Below are 23,140 nucleotides of genomic sequence, written 5' to 3'. Positions count from 1 at the left end.
GTCGCATTAAGACACTAACAGCTTACAGATGGTAGGCAATTAAGTTCACAGTTATGAAAACTTAGGACACGAAAGAGGCTTTTCTACTGACTCTGAAACACACCAAAAGAAAGATGTCCTGGGTCCCTGCTCATCTGCATGAACGTGCCTTTGGCATGCTACAAGGAAGCATGAGGACTGCAGATGTGGCCAGGGCTATAAATTGCAATGTCCGTACTGTGAGATGCCTAAGACAGTGCTACATGGAGACAGGATGAACAGTTGATCGTCCTCGCAATGGCAGACCACGTGTAACACCTGCACAGTCTCAGTACAGCCGAACATCACACCTGTGGGACAGGTACAGGATGGGTTACACAATTCATTCATCAGTGCTCAGACTGTCCGCAATAGGCTGAGAGAGGCTGGACTGATGGCTTGTGGGCCTGTTGTAAAGCAGGTCCTCACCAGACATCACTGTTAACAGTGTCACCTATTGGCACAAACCCACCGTCGCTGGACCAGACAGGACTGGCAAAAAGTGTTCACTGACAAGTTGAGGTTGTCTCACCAGGGGTGATGGTCGGATTCGCGTTTACCGTCAAAGGAATGAGGGTTACACCGAGGCGTGTACTCTAGAACGAGATCGATTTGCAGGTGGAGGGTACGCCATGAACTGGGGCGATGTGTCACAGCATCATCGGACTCAGCTTGTTGTCATTGAAGGCAATCTCAACGCTGTGCATTACAGGGAAGACATCCTCCTCCCTCATGCGGTACCCTTCCTGCAGGCTCATCCTGACATGACCCTCCAGCATGACAATGACACCAGCCATACTGCTCGTTCTGTGCGTGATTTCCTGCATATCAGGAATGTCCGTGTTCTACCATGGCCAGCGAAAAGCCCGGATCTCAATCCCGTGGAGCACGTCTGGGACCTGTTGAATCGGAGGGTGAGGGCTAGGGCCATTCCCGACAGAAATGTCCGGGAACTTGCAGGGGCCTTGGTGGAAGAGTGGGGTAACATCTCACAGCAAGAACTGGCCAATCTGGTGTAGTCCATGAGGAGGAGATGCACTGCAGTACTTAATGCAACTGGTGGTCACACCAGATACTGACTGTTACTTTTGATTTTGACCCCCCCCTTTGTTCAGGGACACATTTTCCCAAACTCGGTCTTGCCTTTTTTTTCCTGGCTTGGTTTCCCCAGTGATTTTACTCGCATACCACTACTGCAAATATCCAATACATAGGCTAGTCCATCATCCCGATTGGAGCTGTAAATACAATCAAGAAGGACAAATGACAGAGTTGTTTGTTTGGCACTGTTGATCAGCAAATGTTTGGATTGAAAGAGCAAGAAGACAGGAGAAGGAGTACGGAATTTATTTAGGTTGTTCGAAACTGGTGAGTTTTTCTTATGCTAGCAAGCATGCTCTACAGTAGCTTAGGTTTTGTTCTCATCCACTTATGACTGGCAGCCTGCTGCAGCAGCAGCGGTGTTGTTGCCGAGCAACTGAATTGCTTGACCCAGTGTTAGAACACTGAGCTTCGGCTGAAAAAGATGTTAGCATTGCCTGTAAAGGGGTAGCACATTGTTGGTTCTTGATGGACAGAAATGAGCACGTGAGAGCGATAAATTATACATTAGATAACTGTTGAACATGCGCCAAGTCCAATGGACACTTTATGGACGCTATAGTCCCCTTCTAATCTGACATCTAGAAATTGAACTAGGTGGGACTGTAAAATACTCAATTACTAAAGACCCTGTTAAAAATCGGCATGTGGTTCTCGCTAACGGCCAGACTGCTCATTATGAGAGTGTTGTGTACCTTAAAGTTAATTTGCAATTTCCATCGACATGGGTGTCATATTGGCTTAGATATTGTTACGTTCTCCAGCAAAAAAAAATCAAATAATGTCACTCACAGAAGGGGGAACTAACAAACAGTCACTGACCACAACCAAAATTAAACAGATGGGGTTTTAGGAAGGGTTCTGAAAGACACTCATGGGGGTGTCCACTGAAAGTTGACTAGCAACAGCAACTTGAACCTAAAAGACACCCACCATGACCGCCCACTAAATTTGCCCAAGAACAGGCAAACATTAAAACCCACACCAAACGTAGACAGGAAGCAAACCAAAAAGTGAAGCAAAATGAAAATGGGGAAGATAAAGGATTGTTGGTCTAGAAATCAAATAGGGAGAGACAATTAAAGGTGTTAACCCTCCACATCTCTCAAGACAACTGGAGCACTGGGCCAGCACAGGTGAAACACCTTCCTACCTACTGACTAACGAGGTGACACCAATCGGTGCGCTGAATGTCCAACCTCAAAATATACATGGAAAGCCAAAGCCTGTAACAATCTGATGGTATCATATTCACTTAGAAATCACCACCACAATATTATGAGGGGCACTGTAATATCAGGTCCTGAGAAAAAGTTTGATTGAAAAACACACGGCCGTTGGCAGATCAGGAGATTAGCTAATCATCATAGGAGCTCTATTCATCTGACCTTTTAATTAACATTGGAGTGGACGTGGCCGGTCCTCTTGATTTGGGTAGTTATTTTTCCCAGGCAGCCAGGCAAGGTGGTGTGAGATGATGTCTGTCGAGTTGTTTGGTTCTCCTAAAGGGAGGAATGGGGGTGGATGGATGAAGAGGAGAGGATGGTTTATATATGGAATTGTTGCATCACTAATGGCTGTGGGCAGGTTACTGCGAGCAGCAGAGGGGACAGTTATTTTCTTCTGCTATTCACACACTGAGATAATTCCATGTTCCACCCTTTTGTTTCCCCTCCGTCCTCAGTTTGCTGTTCTCCACCATTAATAATCTTTGAACCGACAGAGAGGGAGTAAGGTGCCAAATGTGTTGATGTCATGCTTTGTCTTAATCCTTTGTTGTTCTTGTTTTGAGAACAATGCCTCTGTGTAGATCGAAATCATTCATTGTCTAATAGGATGAGTACAGAATTTAGTAAAATTGTTATTGTGCATGTATTAACCCTACGGCCTCTCCGTTTTGCTCTTTCTATCGCCAACGTCTTACTCCACCTAATTCAAGTAATAGAGATCCACAATGGATTGCAGAGAAACTCCAGTTGTCTAAGTGAGTCCTTTCTTTCCGATTGGAAATTAGACCACCAAATCAACAGAATGAGAGGAATGAAAGGGGGGTTTGTCTGCCCTTAAGATAATTGCAAGCTGAACTGCTAATTGAAGGCTCTGATCTGTCAGGGCTGGTGAGTAGGTCCACACGTCCACACTGACAATGATCACCTGCCATATCAAAATAATAATAGTTGTGGATGACTCTATTCAGGATCCAATCAACCCTATAAGGGGGAATGAAAGCTCCAGTGTTGGAAATAACATCAGATTATGTAATTGGTTCAGCAATATGTGACTCTCCAGCTAGATTCGGTCTTATGTAGCAACATTTGAAAATGTGTTTTCTTTTAATTCGGATAAAAGTAGAGACTCAGAGCTACAGAAAGGTATGTCACACACTACATTTTTGAGGAACAATAGGCAAGTAATTCTGCTTTGAAAGTTGATAAACTTGAAAACTCACTTTTGAGAAATGTGCCTTTGAATGCTTTGGTATCTAGTGAAGAGCTCTTCTTTATCTACACCCATTCAGCATCGTAAGCTTTAGCCCCAACCATCTCGTTTCACTCTCGGAGCGATCAGAGTGCACACTTGACGCTCTGTTCGATGATTTGTTTACCTATAGATAACATGAAAACATCCTAACCAGCTCTGCAGGCAACCATTTCATTATGCTTTTTTGCAGACACCGGCCATATTCAACGGGTGTTGTACACTTTAGCTGAAGCTAAACAATGAACCTAGCTAGGTAAACAACGTAAAATCACACACACGTCACGTAACGTTAGCTAACGAGCCAGCCAGCTAACATTAGCTAGTTAAACAATGAAAATAGTGCCAAATCATGTCGTTACTTCCCTGCATGAATATGCTGGGAGCTAACCAACCAGGTTCAGTGTTAGCTAGCTAACATTAGTCTCTAACTAGAAAATCAAACAGCCTTGGGATACGAATAATAACGTCAGCTAAGGAGCCAGCCAGCTAACATCAGCTAGCTAGCTAACTGTAAACTTTAGTTTAAGACATGTAGCTAGCTAGGAAAACAATGAACCTAGCTAGGTAAACAACGTGTAAGATCACACACATCATGTAATGTTAGCCAACGAGCCAGCCAGCTAACGTTGCCTAGTTAAACAACAATGAACATAGTGCCAAATCATGTCGTTGCTACCCTGCATGGATATGCTGGGAGCTAACCAAACAGGTTCAATGTTAGCTAGCTAACATTCGGCTCTAACTAGAAAAGCAAACTGCTCTGGGAAACAAATAATAACATCAGCTAGTGAGCCAGCCAGCTAATTTTAGCTAGCTCGCTCTGCACTTTAGCTTGAAATGAAATCACTTCCTGTCAAAATTAGAAACTGGCGCTAGACTATCATCATGCATAATGGACTTGTCTCCCTGTCACGGATGCCATGCCACGGTTGCCCTTAGTTTGAAGATGTAATCCGGAGACAGCTGTTTTCTCCATCTCTTTCACTCTTATACACTAATTCCACTGATTTCAAACCTTGATCCTTCAGAAATTGGACAGCAACACTAATGCAGCTCCACTACACAATTTTTTAAGCCGCTTTTGACAGGTTTACCAACACAGACTGACCAGCTCAAATAGACAGAAACGTTCTATATGGCAGACCAAAAAACAACAACATTAAAATGGCTCTGTGAAGTATGGGCAATACAAACAGGATACAAAAATATAATTTTGGATATCTGGTGTGAATCCTACATAGCATCCTATTCCCAATATAGTGCACTACTTTTGACCAGAGCCCTATGGGCCCTTTATATGGTGTCATTTGAAACACAACCATAGTATAAACAGGAATTCAGGCTCTCGTGCAGGGATCTCCAACAGGTTGATTGCAAGCTACTAGCATCTTGCAGCCCACCTATGAGTAGCTTGCCAAACAATTCTGAAAGTACATACATTTTACACGTTTTCACCTGCAAACTGTCATAACCAGATACCTCAAGCTCCTGGCTACTATCTGATCAAAGCCTCATTGACATTATCCCACCCCTGGTTAGCCACAAATAGTCATTTTGAGTATTTATATTGTGTTTGTGTGGCCATGCACCCAGTTCAAGTCAACATTGGCTCTACCCTATCCTTTTAACTGGTGGGCATTACATCTGGCGTAGTTTGTAGGAAAAAGGCACTGGGTACAGGTCTGGAAACATGTCCAAAGTACAGCAGCAGCAGTAGGAGCCACCATTAGGTTGGTGCAATTTGCTTGTTTTAATGGAAAACATTACTGCATGGCTTGTATAGTGTTTGTATCTGAAATGGATGAACTGCCATGTTGTATACCTAATCTGTTGTCCCTCTGTCCATGTATGTATGAATGTGTGAACTGCTTGAGGAGCTGGTAAAATATGTCATGTCCCTGCAGCACTGTGGGATCCATGGGTTTCTGTGAAGGAAACAGATGCGTGAGGGAGGATTTGGAAGACCAGGCCTGAAGGGGGTACTGTTAGGTGCCATTAGGTGGGTCTACCCCCCCCCATCATTAAGTTTGCTGATGACATGATGGTAGTAGGCCTGATCACCAATTACGGTGAGATAGCCTAAAGGGAAGAGGTCAGTGACCTAGCAGTATGGTACCAGTACAACAACCTCTCCCTCAACTTCAGCAAAGCAAAGAAGCTGATCGTGGATGACAGGAAGTGGAGGGCCAATGAAAGGGGTTCACCTAGGGGTCATGATAGGGGCTGTATCAAATTGTTGATATATTATAATAATTGATTATGCTTATGTTGTATTAACGGTAGGGGAAGGGTTATAAAACCCCTCCCTCCTTTCATGTATAGGATCCTAGACTACAGATTAACAATATATACATTATGAGGTTTAATATTGTTCCATAGTACTTTTCTAGTCTCTTTGCCTATTATGAAGAAACTGTCTGTGAAGGCAGAACTCTGCAGGGGTGTGTAAGAGATAAGAGATTAGTCAGACATTTCGCTGTAAATCAACTTGGACATTTACTTCTAAGCTTTTAGATAGCTATATAAACAAGAGTTTTAATGTTGTGTAGGTATGGTTTTGTCTCATAATTAGAAGATAATGACGTAGGCAGTGACATCACGAGGGATGGACTTCGGGTTTAATAAAATAACTTGTGACCTTTTCTTTGATGCAGAACGGAAACATGCATTATGTTCCTGTTTGTCTGCAATTGCATTAATAAAAGGTTTTTGAATGATTTAAATAAAGATAGCCATAATGCTAATTTCACCAATGAGCCAATGATTGACAAGGAACACGGAAACGAACCCCAACATTTTGCGAGCTTGCCAGGAGTGAGTGTCAACCCCGGTTGGAGGAGATTCCACACCATGGTGCCAGAGTGCCAATTTAAAAAAGGTAAGCAGACACCCATTTAATCTGTGTCTGTAATTAAATGCCATTCACTGCTGTGGTTTCCTTCTAACAAGTAAGTGGCACCTCACTCAAAAATATAGGCACACACTTTGCATAGGACACAATCGAATTTTAGTTTGGAGAAATTATGTAACCATTACTGAAATACAATTTTTGTATTTTTTGAGAGGTGATTCAGTAATGATCATCTATTTTATATTGTGTGGTAATGCGGGCAACTATTACCAATACTAGTTATTTTGGTTTTGGAGAGGTGGTTATAATACTCATCTCTATTTTACTTTGGGTTGTAATGCGGGCGACCATTACAAAATACTAGTTATTTTCTTTAGGTGAGGTATGGAATATGGCTGCCTAAATATGGTTCCCAATCAGAGAAAACGATAAACACCTGCCTCTGATTGAGAACCACTTTAGGCAGCCATATTCTTTGAGTATTTCGTGGGTGATTGTTCCTGTCTCTGAGTTTGTTGTCACCAGATAGGCTGTATATTTTTGTATTGTTCGTTTTCATCGTTATTAAACATGTCTCAAAAATACCACGCTGCATTTTGGTACGCTTCTCCTTCACCAGACGAATGCCGTAACAGAATCCCCCACAACAACAGGACCAAGCGGCGTGGTAACAGGCAACAGCAGCAGCAGGAGAAACATAATAAGGATTTCTGGACTTGGGAGGAAATCCTAAACGGAGAAAGACCCTGGGCTCAGCCTGGAGAATATCGCCGCCCCAAGGAAGAACTGGAGGCGACAAAAGTGGAGAGGCACTGGTATGAGGAGGCAGCACGGCGACGCGGATGGAAGCCTGAGAGTCAGCCCCAAACATTTATTGGAGGGGGCTCACAAGGCGTATGGCGACGCTAGGTAGGAGCCCTACGCCAACTTCCTGTGGTTACCGGGGTGATAGAGAGACCGGGCAGGCACCGTGTTATGCTGTGGTGCGCACGGTGTCTCCAGTGCGGGTGCATAGCCCGGTGCGGTATATTCCAGCTCCGCGTATCGGCCGGGCTCGATTGAGCGTCGAGCCAAATGCCATGAAGCCGGCTCTACGTATCTGGTCCCCAGTGCGTCTCCTTGGGCCGGCTTACATGGCAACAGCCTTGCGCACGGTGTCCCCGGTTCGCCTACATAGCCGAGTGCGGGCTATTCCAGAGCGACCGGGAGTATTCAACCGGGTAAGGTTGGGCAGGCTTGGTGCTCAAGAGCTCCAGTGCGCCTGCACGGTCCGGTCTACCCAGTACCACCTCCACACACCAGACCTCCGGTGGCAGCTCCCCGCACCAGTCAGCCAGACTCTTCCAGATCCGCCAGTCAGCCAGACTCTTCCAGATCCGCCAGTCAGCCAGACTCTTCCAGATCCGCCAGTCAGCCAGACTCTTCCAGATCCGCCAGTCAGCCAGACTCTTCCAGATCCGCCAGTCAGCCAGACTCTTCCAGATCCGCCAGTCAGCCAGACTCTTCCAGATCCGCCAGTCAGCCAGACTCTTCCAGATCCGCCAGTCTCTTCCAGATCCGCCAGTCAGCCAGACCCTTCCAGATCCGCCAGTCAGCCAGACCCTTCCAGATCCGCCAGTCAGCCAGACCCTTCCCGATCCGCCAGTCAGCCAGAATCTGCCAGAACCGTCAGCCAGCCAGGATCTGCCGGATGCAACTACCTGCCTGAGCTTCCTCTCAGTGCCGAGCTTCCCCTCAGTGCCGAGCTGCCCCTCAGTGCCGAGCTGCCCCTCAGTGCCGAGCTGCCCCTCAGTGCCGAGCTGCCCCTCAGTCCCGAGCTGCCCCTCAGTCCCGAGCTGCCCCTCAGACCAGTGGGATTCTGGGTGAGGACTACTAGGCCATGGTCGGCGGCCAGGGTGGACTATCCTAGGACGCGAGGAGGAGGGATTAAGACATTGATAGAGTGGGGTACACGTCCCACGCCGGAGCCGCCACCATGGACAGAGAGCTCACCCGGACCCTCCATTATTGTTTTGATGTGCGTCCGGGAGTCTGCACCTTTGGGGGGGGGGGGTTCTGTCACGTCCTGGTCGAAATATATTGTGTTTGTCTTCATTTATTTGGTCAGGCCAGGGTGTGGCATGGGTTTATTGTGGTGTATTTTGTATTGGGGTTTTGTTGGGTGTTTTGTGTGTGGCTTAGTGGGGTTATCTAGCAAAGTCTATGGCTGTCTGGAGTGGTTCTCAATCAGAGGCAGGTGTTTATCGTTGTCTCTGATTGGGAACCATATTTAGGCAGCCATATTCTTTGAGTATTTTGTGGGTGATTGTTCCTGTCTCTGTGTTTGTTGTCACCAGATAGGCTGTATAGGTTTTCACGTTCCGTTTGTTGTTGTTGTTGTTGTATTGTTCGTTCTTTCTTCGTCATTAAACATGTCTCAAAAATACCACGCTGCATTTTGGTCCGCTTCTCCTTCACCAGACAAAAGCCGTAACAATAGTGGTCATTTTGTGTGAAATTTACCAAGTGAATGAGATGAGTTGTTTATGAATAGTGCGTTGTATGTTTCATTGTTTGTTTGTCTGTGGATTATGGCAGGGTTTGTGTAATGGCCCAATAGTGGAATAGAAAGTAGGAGTAGGACTGACGTTATTTGAATAAAAGGTTGAACGTATTTGTTAGGGACATTTTCCTACCATAGGACAGTATTGGAAATGTACAACCCTTAATATACCAGTAAAAGTATTACGAAGAAGTTCTGTAGAAATGTTCATAAAAAGTCATTTCGTGATTTTTATCACCACAAGGGGGCACTGGTGTATAACATATTACTATTACTCCACACCCTTAAGATATAATATTAGGAATTGAAGTCTAGCATGTGGTTATCTCTGAGGCCCGTGTGTGAAATATATTTCAGTATCGTAGAACCATTTATTATAGCCTGGATTAAGTGAGAGTAGATTTAGAATTAGTATCAACCACTATTATTTAACACACACTGAAAGAAGAAACATTTGTATAGGCATATTCCTACATATTACACTCACTTTGTGATAACCTTTTAGAAATTGGAAAACACATTACACGCAGGCTATCTAAATAAAAAGCCGGAGCACCATAGCACAGTCAAACCAGAATGAGGAGATAGACTTCATTGCTCCTGTCACGCCTGTTGAATATATGCAAAAGAAGTTTCCTGCTGTGGAATTTACATTCACTTTTAAGAAATGGCATGACTGGACAGAGATGGCAGGAGAAAATAGATATCTAATGGCTGGTTCATTCAACAAGACTAAGTTGGATTTGGTCAAGGAGATAATTCAGCCACGGATGAGTGGACAAGGAGAAGGGGATGAAGAGAAGTGCCCTTATATCAGAAACTGTGATGGGACTGATGGTGCTGGAAGAAAAAGGAGGCAAAGATCCCTTGCTACCTCAACTCACTCTACAAAAACAAACCGACTGGAAGACCCTAGACATCTGCTCAAGTTGTTTCTACAGGCTCACCACAACCACAGACCCAGAATCATGTACTGGAAGAGGATATGGGCCCGCCAGAGCCCTTTGTGAATGGAACAACACTCAATGATGGACCTGTGGGCAGTTGGGGCATGCAAACCTGGACAAGTTGTTGGATTTTCCCTGAGCAAATCATCAGTAACAATAACAGGGACATCTGGACAGCCCAAGAATGTGTACCGGACAAAGACTTGTTTGATGTACCTCTGCTTGACTCTGAGATGGTGCTGTTTGTTGATGGTTCTGCCTATATAGATCAAAGCACAGGGAAGAAACATGTAGGACATGTAAGCCTGACTACCACACAAGGTTGGCCTCAAACAGGGGTCTGGGGGAAGATAGGCAGGCGATTTGACCCAATATTATTTTCCCCATATCGCCCCAGCCTCTTCTTACCGGACGCAGGGACAAGAGGAAACCAGGTGACCAACCTGCATAGATAGCTCCTAGTATTGATACGCCACTGCCTGTCCTCTGGAGATAGACTAGTCCGGACAATTAGCATGGGTTCAGGTTCAGAACATGCCTGGCGTTGGGGTACAGTCAGAGAAGAATAACAAGGCACTGAAGCAAAAGATAAGGAATTTGCAATCTCAACTACCCTCTCCCTCCGTCGCTCCCAGAGACGATTGTCAATGAAGATAGTGAGAGAAATTAGTTCATCAAGATCAGGCTCCTCCCTGGACACCAACTCATCCTTTAGGGTCTCAGTGAGTGAGATCCGGAATGCTCCCTGAAGAGCCTCCTCATCCCAGTCGCTCTCTGCGGCGAGAGTGCGGAACTCACATGCCATTGCAGCAACACTCTAGGAGCCTTGACGGAGGGACAGGAGTCGTTTAGCAGCGTCCATTCCGCAAACTGGGTGGTCAAAAACCTTCCTCATCTCCTCCGTGAATCTACTATAGGAGAAGCAAATGGGTGATTGTCTCTCCCACACAGCAGTGGCCCAAGAAGCGTTACGCCACAGAGGCAACCAATCAAAAATGAAATCTTGGCTCGTTCACTAGCATAAAAGTAAGGCTGTTGCTCAAATACTAGTGAACATTGAACTAAAAATGCTCTGAAGGTTCCGAGATTACCATCGTAGCGCTCTGGAGTAGGAACAAACTGCGCCCGGGGCGGAGAGGAGCTACAGGTTGTGAGCTTTGGGCGAAAATGTGACTCTGTAGGACAAACAGGTTCTGTGAAAACTCCAAGATAGTCTCCAGAAGAGTTTTAAGAGCCTGGTCATGTTGATTGAGCAGGGCGCCTTGACCAATGAGCATTTGGTGGAGAGTATCCAAGTCTGCTGGGTTCATATCTTGGCCAGATCGTACTGTCACATGGGGCCAATGGGGGGAACCCAAGAGCGGACTCAGATGAGGAAGCCAGGATAATGAACCAAATGTGTATTGTAACAGAGAGATATGGAGTGCTAACTTGGATGAGTAAAGAATGTACTTGGGGAATAGCTGCAGGTAAAGTAGATACTGGATGACCACTAGGGGTTGTGGCAGGAGTAGATGTGACAGAAACTGATATTCTCACTCACCAGGTGTGGAGGGAGAGAGGGTGTGTTCTCTGTCCTAGGTCTGGCTTATGGCTACATCTTTTGTCTGGCATGCCCTGTTTACCATCAACCATGATCTTTAACCTCTTACACTTATGGTGGCGCTATTTCATTTTTGGAAGAAAAACGTTCCCGTTTTAAACAAGATATTTTGTCACAAAAAGATGCTCGACTATGCATATAATTGCTACTGTTCGAAAGAAAACACTCTGACGTGTCCAGAAATACAAATATCTTCTCTGTGCGTGCCCTAGAACGTGAGCTTCAGGCAAAACCAAGATGACTTGGCATCCAGGAAATGACAAGGATTTTTGAGGCTCTGTCTTTCATGATCTCCTTATATGGCTGTGAACGCAAGAGGAATGAGTCTGCCCTTTCTGTCGTTTCCCCAAGGTGTCTGCAGCATTGTGACGTATTTGTAGGCAGATCGTTGGAAGATTGACCATAAGAGACCACATTTACCACGTGTCCGCCTGGTGTCCTGCGCCGAAATTGGTGCGCAAAAGTCACCTGCCAGTATTTTTCCATGGGGCACAGAGAGAGAAGCAAGCTTCCACGAACTGCATGTCAATGAAGAGATATGTGAAAAAACACCTTGAGGATTGATTCCAAACAACGTTTGCCATGTTTCGGTCGATATTATGTAGTTAATCCGGAAAAAGTTTCACGTTGTAGGTGACTGCATTTTCGGTTCGTTTCGGTAGCCAGGCGCAATGTAGAAAACGGAACGATTTCTTCTACACACAGACGCTTTCAGGAAACACTGCGCATTTGGTATGTGGCTGGGAGTCTCCTCATTGAAAACATCAGAAGCTCTTCAAAGGTAAATGATTTTATTTATTTGGTTATCTGGCTTTTGTGAAAATGTTGCGTGCTACATGCTACACAAAATGCTATGCTAGCTTTGCATACTCTTACACAAATTAGTCAATTTCTATGGTTCAAAAGCATATTTTGAAAATCTGAGATGACAGTGTTGTTAAGAAAAGGCTAAGCTTGAGAGCAAACGCATTATTTTAATTTTATTTGCGATTTTCAGAAATCGTTAACGTTGCGTTATGCTAATGAGCCTGAGGCTTAGTCACAAACCCGGATCCGGTTTGGGGAGTTTCAAGAAGTTAATATTTGCCGATTGGTTCATGGAGTAAGCCATTTGTCAAAGGGGATATGAGGTGAGAAATGAGAACGAGAATGGAGAAGGAGAAGATTTCAGCCCAATGGTATTACCCAAAATTTGAATCAGCACGTAAAACAGTTCATTTATCATTACGCGGCATGTTTGTTAAATAATATAGACAAGGGAACTCCACTGCAACCAGGGAAGTTCCCCACTCCAAAAGGATCTTGTGTCCACCTAGCTATGGATTTCTTAGACATGGTAGAGCAAAAAGAAAGAAAGACATACTGCCTGGTGATAATTGACAGGTTTACCAGGTGGGTGGAACTCTCCCACTACCAACTGTAATGCGAGAACAGTTGCAAAATTGCTAGACAGAGAAATCATACCCAGGTTCGGAGTGCCTGAGGTTTTGTCTGCAGACAATGGGACCCATCTCATAGGAGATGTGGTTACCTAAATGGCCAAAAATGATGGGTGTTGACCAGAAGTTTGTGTCCATCTATCAACCATGGAGTAACGAGAGTTACTGATGGCTAATAAGGCCATGAAATGCTCCCTTGCCAACCTATGCCATTCCACAGGAATGACATGGGTAGAGGGATTACCTCTTGTCCTCATGAAAATGCGCAGCAGCTTTAACAAAGGTATTGGGAGTACACCTTATGAAATGTTAACAAGGCGACCAATGAACACCCCAGGGGTGAGACCTATGACTGACCGACAGATAGACATAACTGAGACATAGTGTCACCATCTTGAGTACATGAAGGAACTAACTTCTGTGGTAAGTTTTCTCCACTCTCACACTAGGAAATCAGCAGAACCAATCGAACCAATCCCAGGTGAGGATCTGGATGCTCTAACCCTCTGCGTAGGAGACTGGGTGAAACTATGAGTCCATAAAAGAAAATGGAACCAGCCACAATGAATGGGTGCCTTCCAGGTGACCATGGCAACAACGACTGCAATCTGGGTAGTGGAGAGGTCCGGTTGGCATCATCTCTCCCAGTGCAAGCATCTCCCAGAGTGGAAGCCATGGATGAGCACTGGAGGGAGGGAGAGCAGGGCCCCGAGAACATCTGAAGGAGGAAGAAGGTCCGAGCAAAAGGACAGAAGCAGGGGGCCCAGACCAAACGGCCGGAAAGAAAGATAAAAAGAATGCTCTAGTCAACGAGCAGAAGAGGAGACATCATTTTTCACTCAGGTTCAATAACTAGGAAACAGAGACTACCCCGGGTCTGGTGGTTTGTTTTCCCCATCATCCTTTCCATGGGTCTCCTTGTTGGTGCAGCCACAGGACCCAATGGGGGATCTGAGGAAAACAACAAATGGATACAAATGGTGAGAAAAAAATGGAAAACAGACTAAGAGTCCAGGAACCCAGATTTTAGTGTTTAGAAAGCCTACATCAACCACTGAGCTGTTCGGGAGTCAGGTTGAGCCTATGATAAGGACGGAGTTTGAATGTGGGTTTTTATACTTTATGCAGAGAGGTAATGAGAAACAACCTACTAGAAGGGATACCACAGGACTGTTCTTTGGGAAAAGAACTGAGAGGATAGCCGGGGATCATGGGGCAGATGTATGTTGGGGTGGTCACAAGCAGGGAGCAAACTTACCTAATCTGGTAGAAGAAAGCAGGCAGATCCCTCTATGGCCAAGAACTCAACTCAGGAGAGGTGAGTCAGTCTTCAAGGTAAGAACTACCCACTCTGTGCGGTGTAATTATCCCAGCAGTTACCCGTGGATAGAATTGTTAGGAAATGGAAGCTTAATCTTGGAACTCCCCATCCCGGATCCGGGATCGTGACTAAAGCCTCAGGCTCATTAGCATAACGCAACGTTAACGATTTCTGAAAATCGCAAATAAAATGAAAATAATGCGTCTGCTCTCAAGCTTAGCCTTTTCTTAACAACACTGTCATCTCAGATTTTCAAAATATGCTTTTGAACCATAGAAATTGACTAATTTGTGTAAGAGTATGCAAAGCTAGCATAGCATTTTGAGTAGCATTTAGCACGCAACATTTTCACAAAAACCATTTTCCGAATTAACTACATAATATCGACCGAAACATGGCAAACGTTGTTTGGAATCAATCCTCAAGGTGTTTTTTCACATATCTCTTCATTGATATGCAGTTCGTGGAAGCTTGCTTTCCTCTCTGTATCCCATGGAAAAATACTGGCAGCTGCCTTTTGCGCACCAATTTCGGCGCAGGACACCGGGCGGACACCTGGTAAATGTGGTCTCTTATGGTCAATCTTCCAATGATCTGCCTACAAATACGTCACAATGCTGCAGACACCTTGGGGAAACGACAGAAAGGGCAGGCTCATTCCTCTCGCATTCACAGCCATATAAGGAGACAATGGAAAACAGAGCCTCAAAAATCCTGCTCATTTCCTGGATGCCGTCTCATCTTGGTTTTGCCTGAAGCTCACGTTCTAGGGCACGCACAGAAAATATCTTGGTAGTTCTGGACACGTCAGAGTGTTTTCTTTCGAAAGCTATCAATTATATGCATAGTCGAGCATCTTTTTGTGACAAAATATCTTGTTTAAAACGGGAACGTTTTTCATCCAAAAATGAAATAGCGCCCCCAGAGCATCAACAGGTTAAGCATCATTCCCATATTGACCTCCCTAAGCCTGAAGTTAACTCCTGCCCTGTGTCTTTGTAATAATGGAAAGGAAGAGATGGGAGATACTAGAGCTTGTCGTGTATATATGGGTCAACTGAGAGAAGAGTATAGTGATAGGAGAAACTATGCTAAATGGGATTTTAATGTGTTAGACTTCCAGCAACAGGTGACAGGTGTAAACATTTCCAGCATAGATGAAGGCATGGGAGCACCTTTTGGATGGATGTGGGTATGCAGTGACAAGGGGTATCTCACTTTACCTCATGGATGGGGGGATGGTGTTATTTGAGGAGAACAGAAATGTACATGTTAAGAATTCCGGTCACGGATCTTTTCAATGAGACAGGTAAAACCAACTCTGGGGTACTGCAGCGTGCCAAACGACTCATCCCAGTAATCAGGAAGCCTATGGTCATGTCCTACACCCGGGTGAGATTTTTGGTATGTCAACCATACCCTCCTGGGGTGTGGCTGTCCTAGGAAAGTGGGTAAACAATTGAACCTATTCTTTACAGGCCCATATGAATTTAACAATCCGAGGATTTAGCCAACTCTCATTAAATGTCCAAAATCTGAAAGCAGTCGTCAGCCGCCATGATTTGGCTTTAGATGATCTTTTGGCGAAGGAAGGAGGACACTGTAGCTTACTAGGTATTATTGATCCTGAAAATTGTGTTTTGCTCCTCCCTGACTTCTCTGAGAATATGACTGCAATAATTGATAAGATTGAGAGTTTTACTAAGATCAGCAATCTGAAAAATCTGTTTTTGACAAAATTGGTGACTGGTTTAATGCAACATTTGGAAATGTGATTTGAAATGTTATGTTGACTGTTTTCATTGTTTACTCCTATACTTGTAGGAGGTTTGGTGATTTTGGTTATTGTTTATATTTGTAAGAAAATGACTGTAACTGCTCTTGACCATGCTGGAATGATGGTGTTGGTGGAAGCTGATACAATACAATCATGCTGAAGGTAATACTGGTGCATTTCTGGTTTCTCTTAATCCCATTGTTTATTCAACTTGTGTGGTTCTTCCCAGGACTCAAGGGGAAATGGGAGTTATAACCAGACTCACCCACCCCCACTAGCATTCCAGGAACCTCGGGAGTTGTTCCTCCCTTTAGAAGGCCATCCCTGGGATTAAATGGATCCGGGGGATTTGCTTAATCTATTTCATTTCAGAGGAGAACATTATGATTGAAGCTGTGAGACTAATTAGTCTCAAAGGAGGAAATGAAAGGGGTTCACCTAGGGGTCATGATAGGGGCTGTACCAAATTGTTGATGTATTATAATAATTGATTATGCTTCTGTTGTATTAATGGAAAGGGAGGGGTTATAAGACCCCTTCCTCCTTACATGTATAGGGTCCTAGACTACAGACTAACAATATATATATACATTGTGAGGTTTAATATTGTTCCACTGTATTTTTCTAGTCTCTCTGTCTATTATGAAGAAACTGTCTGAGAAATGTGTGACTGAGAAGGCAGAACTCTGCAGGGGAGTGTAAGAGATAAGAGATTAGTCAGACATTCCACTATAAATCAACTTGGACATGTACAGCTAAGCTATTAGATAGATATATAAACAAGAGTTTTAGTGTTGAGTATGCATGGTTTTGATCTAATTAGTAGAAGATAATGACGTAGGCAGTGACATCACTAGGGATGGACTTCGAGTTTAATAAAATAACTTACAACCTTTTCTTTGATGCAGAACTTACTCGGAAACATGCATTATGTTCCTGATGTCAACGTATTTGTAGGCATATCATTGGAAGATTGACCATATGAGACTACATTTACCAGGTGTCCGCTTGGTGTCCACCGTCAAAATTATTGCGCAATCTCCAGCTGCGTGCCCTTTTCCATTTGGTTCAGAGGAGAAAGGCAACTGCCACGAATTATTTATCATCGAATAGATATGTGAAAAACACCTTGAGGATTGATTCTAAACAACGTTTGCCATGTTTCTGTCGATATTATGGAGTTAATTTGGAAAAAAGTTTGGCGTTGTAATGACTGAATTTTCGTCTTTTTTTTCTTAGCCAAACGTGATGAACAAAACGGAGCGATTTCTCCTACACAAATAATCTTTTTGGAAAAACTGAACATTTGCTATCTAACTGAGAGTCTCCTCATTGAAAACATCCAAAGTTCTTCAAAGGTCAATGATTTTATTTGAATGCTTTTCTTGTTTTTGTGAAAATGTTGCCTGCTGAATGCTAGGCTTAATGCTATGCTAGCTATCAATACTCTTACACAAATGCTTGTGTAGCTATGGTTGAAAAGCATATTTTGAAAATCTGAGTCAAAGGTAATGAAGTTTTATTTCTGCGTTTTGTGTAGCGCCGGCTACGCTAATTCTTTTGTTTACGTCCCCTTCAGGTATGTCGGGGTGTTGCATGCTATCAGATAATAGCTTCTCATGCTTTCGCCGAAAAGCATTTTAAAAATCTGACTTGTTGGCAAGATTCACAACGAGTGTAGCTTCAATTGAGTACCCTGCAGGTGTGTTTTAATGAACGTTTGAGTTTTAACGAGTGCTATTAGCATTTGGCGTAGCGCATTTGCATTTATTGTTGGCAAGGTGGGACGCTAGCGTGTCGGGTGGCCCAGAGAGGTTAACAAAAGGCTAAGCTTGTGAGCCAATATATATATTTCATTTCATTTGCGATTTTCATGAATAGTTAACGTTGCGTTATGCTAATGAGCTTGAGGCTATGATTACGCTCCCGGATACGGGATTGCTCGACTCTAGAGGTTAATGAAAGTTTTCTGAATTATTTAATTAATGATATTGTCATAATGCTAATTTCACCAATGAGGAAATTATTGAAAAGGTACAAGGAAACCAACCCCAACACTGAGCATGTCCCCATTCACGTCAATGAGACTGTAGTGGTGTGGGTCAAGAAACTCAAGTTCCTCTGTGTCCACATCACTAAGGTACATCACTAAGGTCTATCATGGTCCAAACACACCAACACAGTTGTGAAGAGGGCACGACAATGCTTCTTCCCCCTCAGGAGGCTGAAATTATTTGGCATGGGCCCTCAGATCCTCAAAAAGTGCTACAGGTGCATCATTGAGAGCATCTTTACTGGCTGAATTACCGCTTGGTAGAGCAACTGCTTGGCATCCGACTGCAAGTAGCTATAGAACGTAGTGTATACGGCCCAGAACATCACTGGGCCGATCACCCTGCCATCCAGGACATCTATACTGTACCAGGCGGTGTCAGAGGAAGCCCATAAAATTGTCAAAGACTCCAGCCACCCAAATCAAAGACTGTTCTCTGCTAACGCACGGCAAACGTTACCAGAGCGCCAAGTCTGGGACTAAAAGGCTCCTGAACTGCTTTTATCCCCAAGCCATAAGACTGCTGAACAGTTAATCAAACGGCTACCCTGAACTATTTGAATTGACCCCTTTTTTCCCCCGCTGACTTACTATTGCACAGGCTCTATGCACACTGTTACGGATACAAGTATCCTGTGTGTGTTTCTTTTCTCTCCTTCTACCCTCACAGGTGAAAATCATCACTCCCCAATCAGTCACCAATCATCAATCAGAAGACACACCTCCTCCTGTTTCCACCCAATCAGAGTTCATTTCCCTTGGTTTAAAAACCCTGTCAGTTGTTTGCTCTAGAGCTTAATCTCTCTGTAAATGCCATGTCTGTAGATCTCTCTGTTTCACTTTCTTTATGTATTGACCTCTCTTTTGTTTGAGCACCTCCATCTCACTTTGTCCTCACCTGTGAGTATTGTTTTTGGTAACAGTGTTTGTTTGCTGGTGGGAAAAGGGGGAAACAAGACAAGTCGCCCATGGGCATACACTACCCGTAGGTAAACTTAGTTAAATACACTAGTTAGAACTGGGCGGACCACCCACTGTATTTTATTGGTTAATTAGTTAGCTGTTGTTGAAATAGGTAAGTCTAGCTTAGGTGGGTTTTTGAATACTTACTGTATTATTTCTTTCTTTGGGTCCAGCTCAGCCCCTTTTCCTGCTCCCCCCATTACCGTGTGTTATCCAATAAATCCTGAGTTTGACGGTAGATTTCAGTTGTCGTGGTTATTTCGTTCTCACTTTTACTTTGTCACTATTAGCATTTGTATGAGTTAAGTTACGGGTCTCATTACCATCCCCCTAGACTGTCGGGACAAAAGGGATTCGTTACACACACTCTCAGGACTCTACCCACACACTCACAAAAACTACACTGACACTCCAACACACACATACACACTGCATACGTTAAGATTTTTTTTTAAAGCACACACCTGTCTATATAAGGTACCACCGTTGACAGTGCATGAGCAGAGCAAAAACCAAGCCTTGAGGTCAAAGGAATTGTCCGTAGAGCTCCAAGACAGGATTGTGTCGAGGCACAGATTTGGGGAAGGGTACCAAAAGATTTCTGCAGCATTGAACGTCCCAAAGAACACAGTGGCCTCCATCATTCTTAAATAGAAAAACCTTAGAACCACCAAGACTCTTCCTAGAGCTGGCTGCCTGGCCAAACTGAGCAATCGGAGGAGAAGGGCCTGTTGGTCAGGGAGGTGACCAAGAACCCAATGGTCAGTCAGAGAGCTCCTCTGTGGAGATGGGAGAATCTTCCAGAAGGACAACCATCTCTGCAGCATGCCACCAATCAGGCCTCCATGGTAGACTTGCTAGATAGAAGCTACTGCTCAGTAAAAGGCACATGACAGCCTGCTTGGAGGTTACTAAAAGGCACCTAAAGACTCTCCGACCATGAGAAACACGATTCTCTGGTCTGAAGAAACCTTACAGTGAAGCATGGTAGTGGCAGCATGTTTTCAGCGGCATGGACTGAGAGACTATTCAGGATCGAGGGAAAGATCAACGGAGCAAAGTACAAAGAGATCCTTGATGAAAACCTACTCCAGAGTACTCAGGACCTCAGACTGGGATGAAGGTTCACCTTCCAACAGGACAACGACCCTGAGCACACAGCCAAGACAATGTATGGGTGGCCTCGGGTCAACTCTCAGAATGTCCTTGTGTGTCCCAGCCAGAGCCCGGACTTGAACCTGATCGAACATCTCTGGAGAGATCCAAAAATAACTGTGCAGCCTCATCTCCACATCCAACCTGACAGAGCTTGAGAGGATCTGCAGAGAAAATGGGAGAAACTCACCAAATACAGGTGTGCAAAGCTTGGCATCATACCCAATCAGACTCAAGGCTGTAATCATTGCTTCAACAAAGTACTGAGTAAAGGGTCTGAATACTTATCTAAATGTGATATTTCTGTTTTGTAAAAAAAAAACTGTTTTTGCTTTGTCGTTATGGGGCAGTGTGTAGATTGATGGGGGGGGACTATTTAACACAATGTGGAAGAAGCCAAGGGGTCTGAATAGTTTCTGAATGCTTTGTATGCATGTGTATGTTGTGCCTTCAGAAAGTATTCACACCCCATTACCTTTTCCATATTTTGTTGTGTTACAGCCTGAATTGTCACTGACCTACACAAAATACCCCATAATGTCAAAGTGGAATCATATATTTAGAATGTTTGTGTTCTTGTTGACGCAGAAGGTGGAGGGCCAGTTGCTATGTTGATGATGATGCCATGGTGTGACCTTGGGACTATAAGGTTATGTCTGACATTTTGGTCACTTTATTCGAATAGAGTTGCTCTTTAGGTGGTCCCTTATGTGTGAGATATCAGATTTTTTTTTAAAGTACATTTACGAGAACACTTTAAAAATCTGAAAGTTCTATCAGTGAAAACCCCTTTTAACGGTGCTATCTGCAATCCTGGGTTGTCAATCCAAAATATTTTTATTCAGAAAGTGGGTGTTTAATATGCAACCTGTTACATACAAAACAACATCTCTGATATCAAATGTATTGTTTTATTCTTACATTTCCAACACTTAGCGATTCAGCTTGGGAATGTCATGGAGAATAGAGAGGCGTTCAAATACATCTGATTCCAATTGAGATGGCGGAGGAGAAATAAACCACTCCACATTGGGTGGAAGGGTCATTAACATTCACTGTTTTGATAGAAAATTAGCAACTGAACTGTAGCCGGCATGTCGTCTGCAATTAAATTAAAGAGCATTACAAAAGTCATGTCTCATTCTGGGTTCTCTAGATGGCAAGTAAAGATTTCTGTCTCTTTTCCATCGCATCGCTTTGTGAATAATGTAACTGGGACTAGACTATTAATTGGGCCTCAAACCAATCTCCAGACTTGTCTGAGACCCAGCTTATTAGACTTGAAACATCTGAGAGGATCTCTTCATTAAGGATTACACACAAGGAAAACTCAACAGATGATAAGTATGATACAATAAGCTTGCTTTTCACATTAATCTCCATCCAAGATTATATAAATCAAATATAGTGTGTTGCACTGGTACTCCTTGTATACAGCCTTATTGTTGTGTTTCATTTTCTGTTACTATTCTCTGTTTGCCTAGTCACTTTTATCCCTACCCACATGTACATACTGTATTCTCTCAACTACCTTTCATTCCCCTAGACATTTACTCAATACTGGTACTCCTAGATAGCCACTTTATTGTGTTACTATGTTTTTTTTATAGCAAATATGTCTTACTTTTGAACTCTGCGCTGTTGGGAATGGGCTCGTAAGTAAGCATTTCACTGTCAAGTCTGCATGTCTTCATGTGTTGTATTTGGCGCATGACCAACACAATTTGATTTGTTATAGCGCAATTAAAACACAGAAACAACTTCCTAAAAGTTCCAGTCGACGACTGGAACAAGTCAAGTGATGTTGCATGTGCCTTGCAGTGGTTATTGAATAATGTTGCATAGTATTCACCACCTATAACAGGAATACTCAAATCCAACAATCGATGTGCACTTTATTGCTTGTTCTTTTCTCCAAGGCAGTTTACTATGGTAAAAATGTAATTTTGTAAATGTTATATTGTGATATTGTTTCATAAACATGTTGCAATGTATATACTTTAGTATGTTTAGTTAAATGGAAAATGTAGGTTTGACGAGGTATTTGCTTAATTAATTAGTGTTAATTGTTCTGAGGGGAGGGGCTAGCCCTACAAAAGGAGCCTCTCTTTCAGTTCATAGAAGAGGCATTTTGGATTGAGCTGTGGATAGGGCAGCATTGTTTTTTTTAGCTGTCCCATAAGGTATACGTTTGATGGCAGTAGTGTTGTTTTTGTTCTGGAATCACTATGTAAATAAACACCCTTGCACGGAATAACTTTTGCGGCTCCTCCATCTCTTTATCTTGATAGAGGATAGGCCTACTCTACGTGACAGTGCCCGACCACCACATCTCAATTGGTATTAGATCTGGACTTTGATTAGGCCATTCCAAAAACTTGAAATGTGTTGCTTTTAAATAATTTTCATGTAGTCTTGAATCATTATCTTGCTGCATGACCTCCTGCACATCAGCTTTAGCTCACAGACGGATGGACTAAAATTCTCCTGTAGAATTATCTAATACAGTGCAGAATTCATGGTTCCTTCTATTAAAGCAAGTAATTCAGGTCCTGAGGCAGCAAAGCAACCCCAAACCCTCACACTATCGCTAACATGTTTGAGCGTTGGTCTGAGGTTCTTGCTGTGGCTTACTGTGGAATGCAGTGTTTGGTTTTCGCCAAACATAATGGAATCAATCTCGTCCAGAAAGTTGACTCAAGTTTGCCAAGAAGCACCTGGATGATCATTAAGACACTTGGAAGAATGTTCTATGAACAGATGATTTAAATGGATAACTTTTTGGTTGACATACACTACCATTCAAAAGTTTGGGGTCACTTAGAAATGTCCTTGTTTTTTAAAGAAATTACAATTGTTTGTCCCTTAAAATAACATAAAATTGATCAG

Source organism: Oncorhynchus masou, chromosome 11 (assembly GCF_036934945.1).
Source record: "Oncorhynchus masou masou isolate Uvic2021 chromosome 11, UVic_Omas_1.1, whole genome shotgun sequence".
In the NCBI taxonomy this organism is placed as follows: domain Eukaryota; kingdom Metazoa; phylum Chordata; class Actinopteri; order Salmoniformes; family Salmonidae; genus Oncorhynchus; species Oncorhynchus masou.
Note: the sequence above shows the minus strand (reverse complement) of the source record.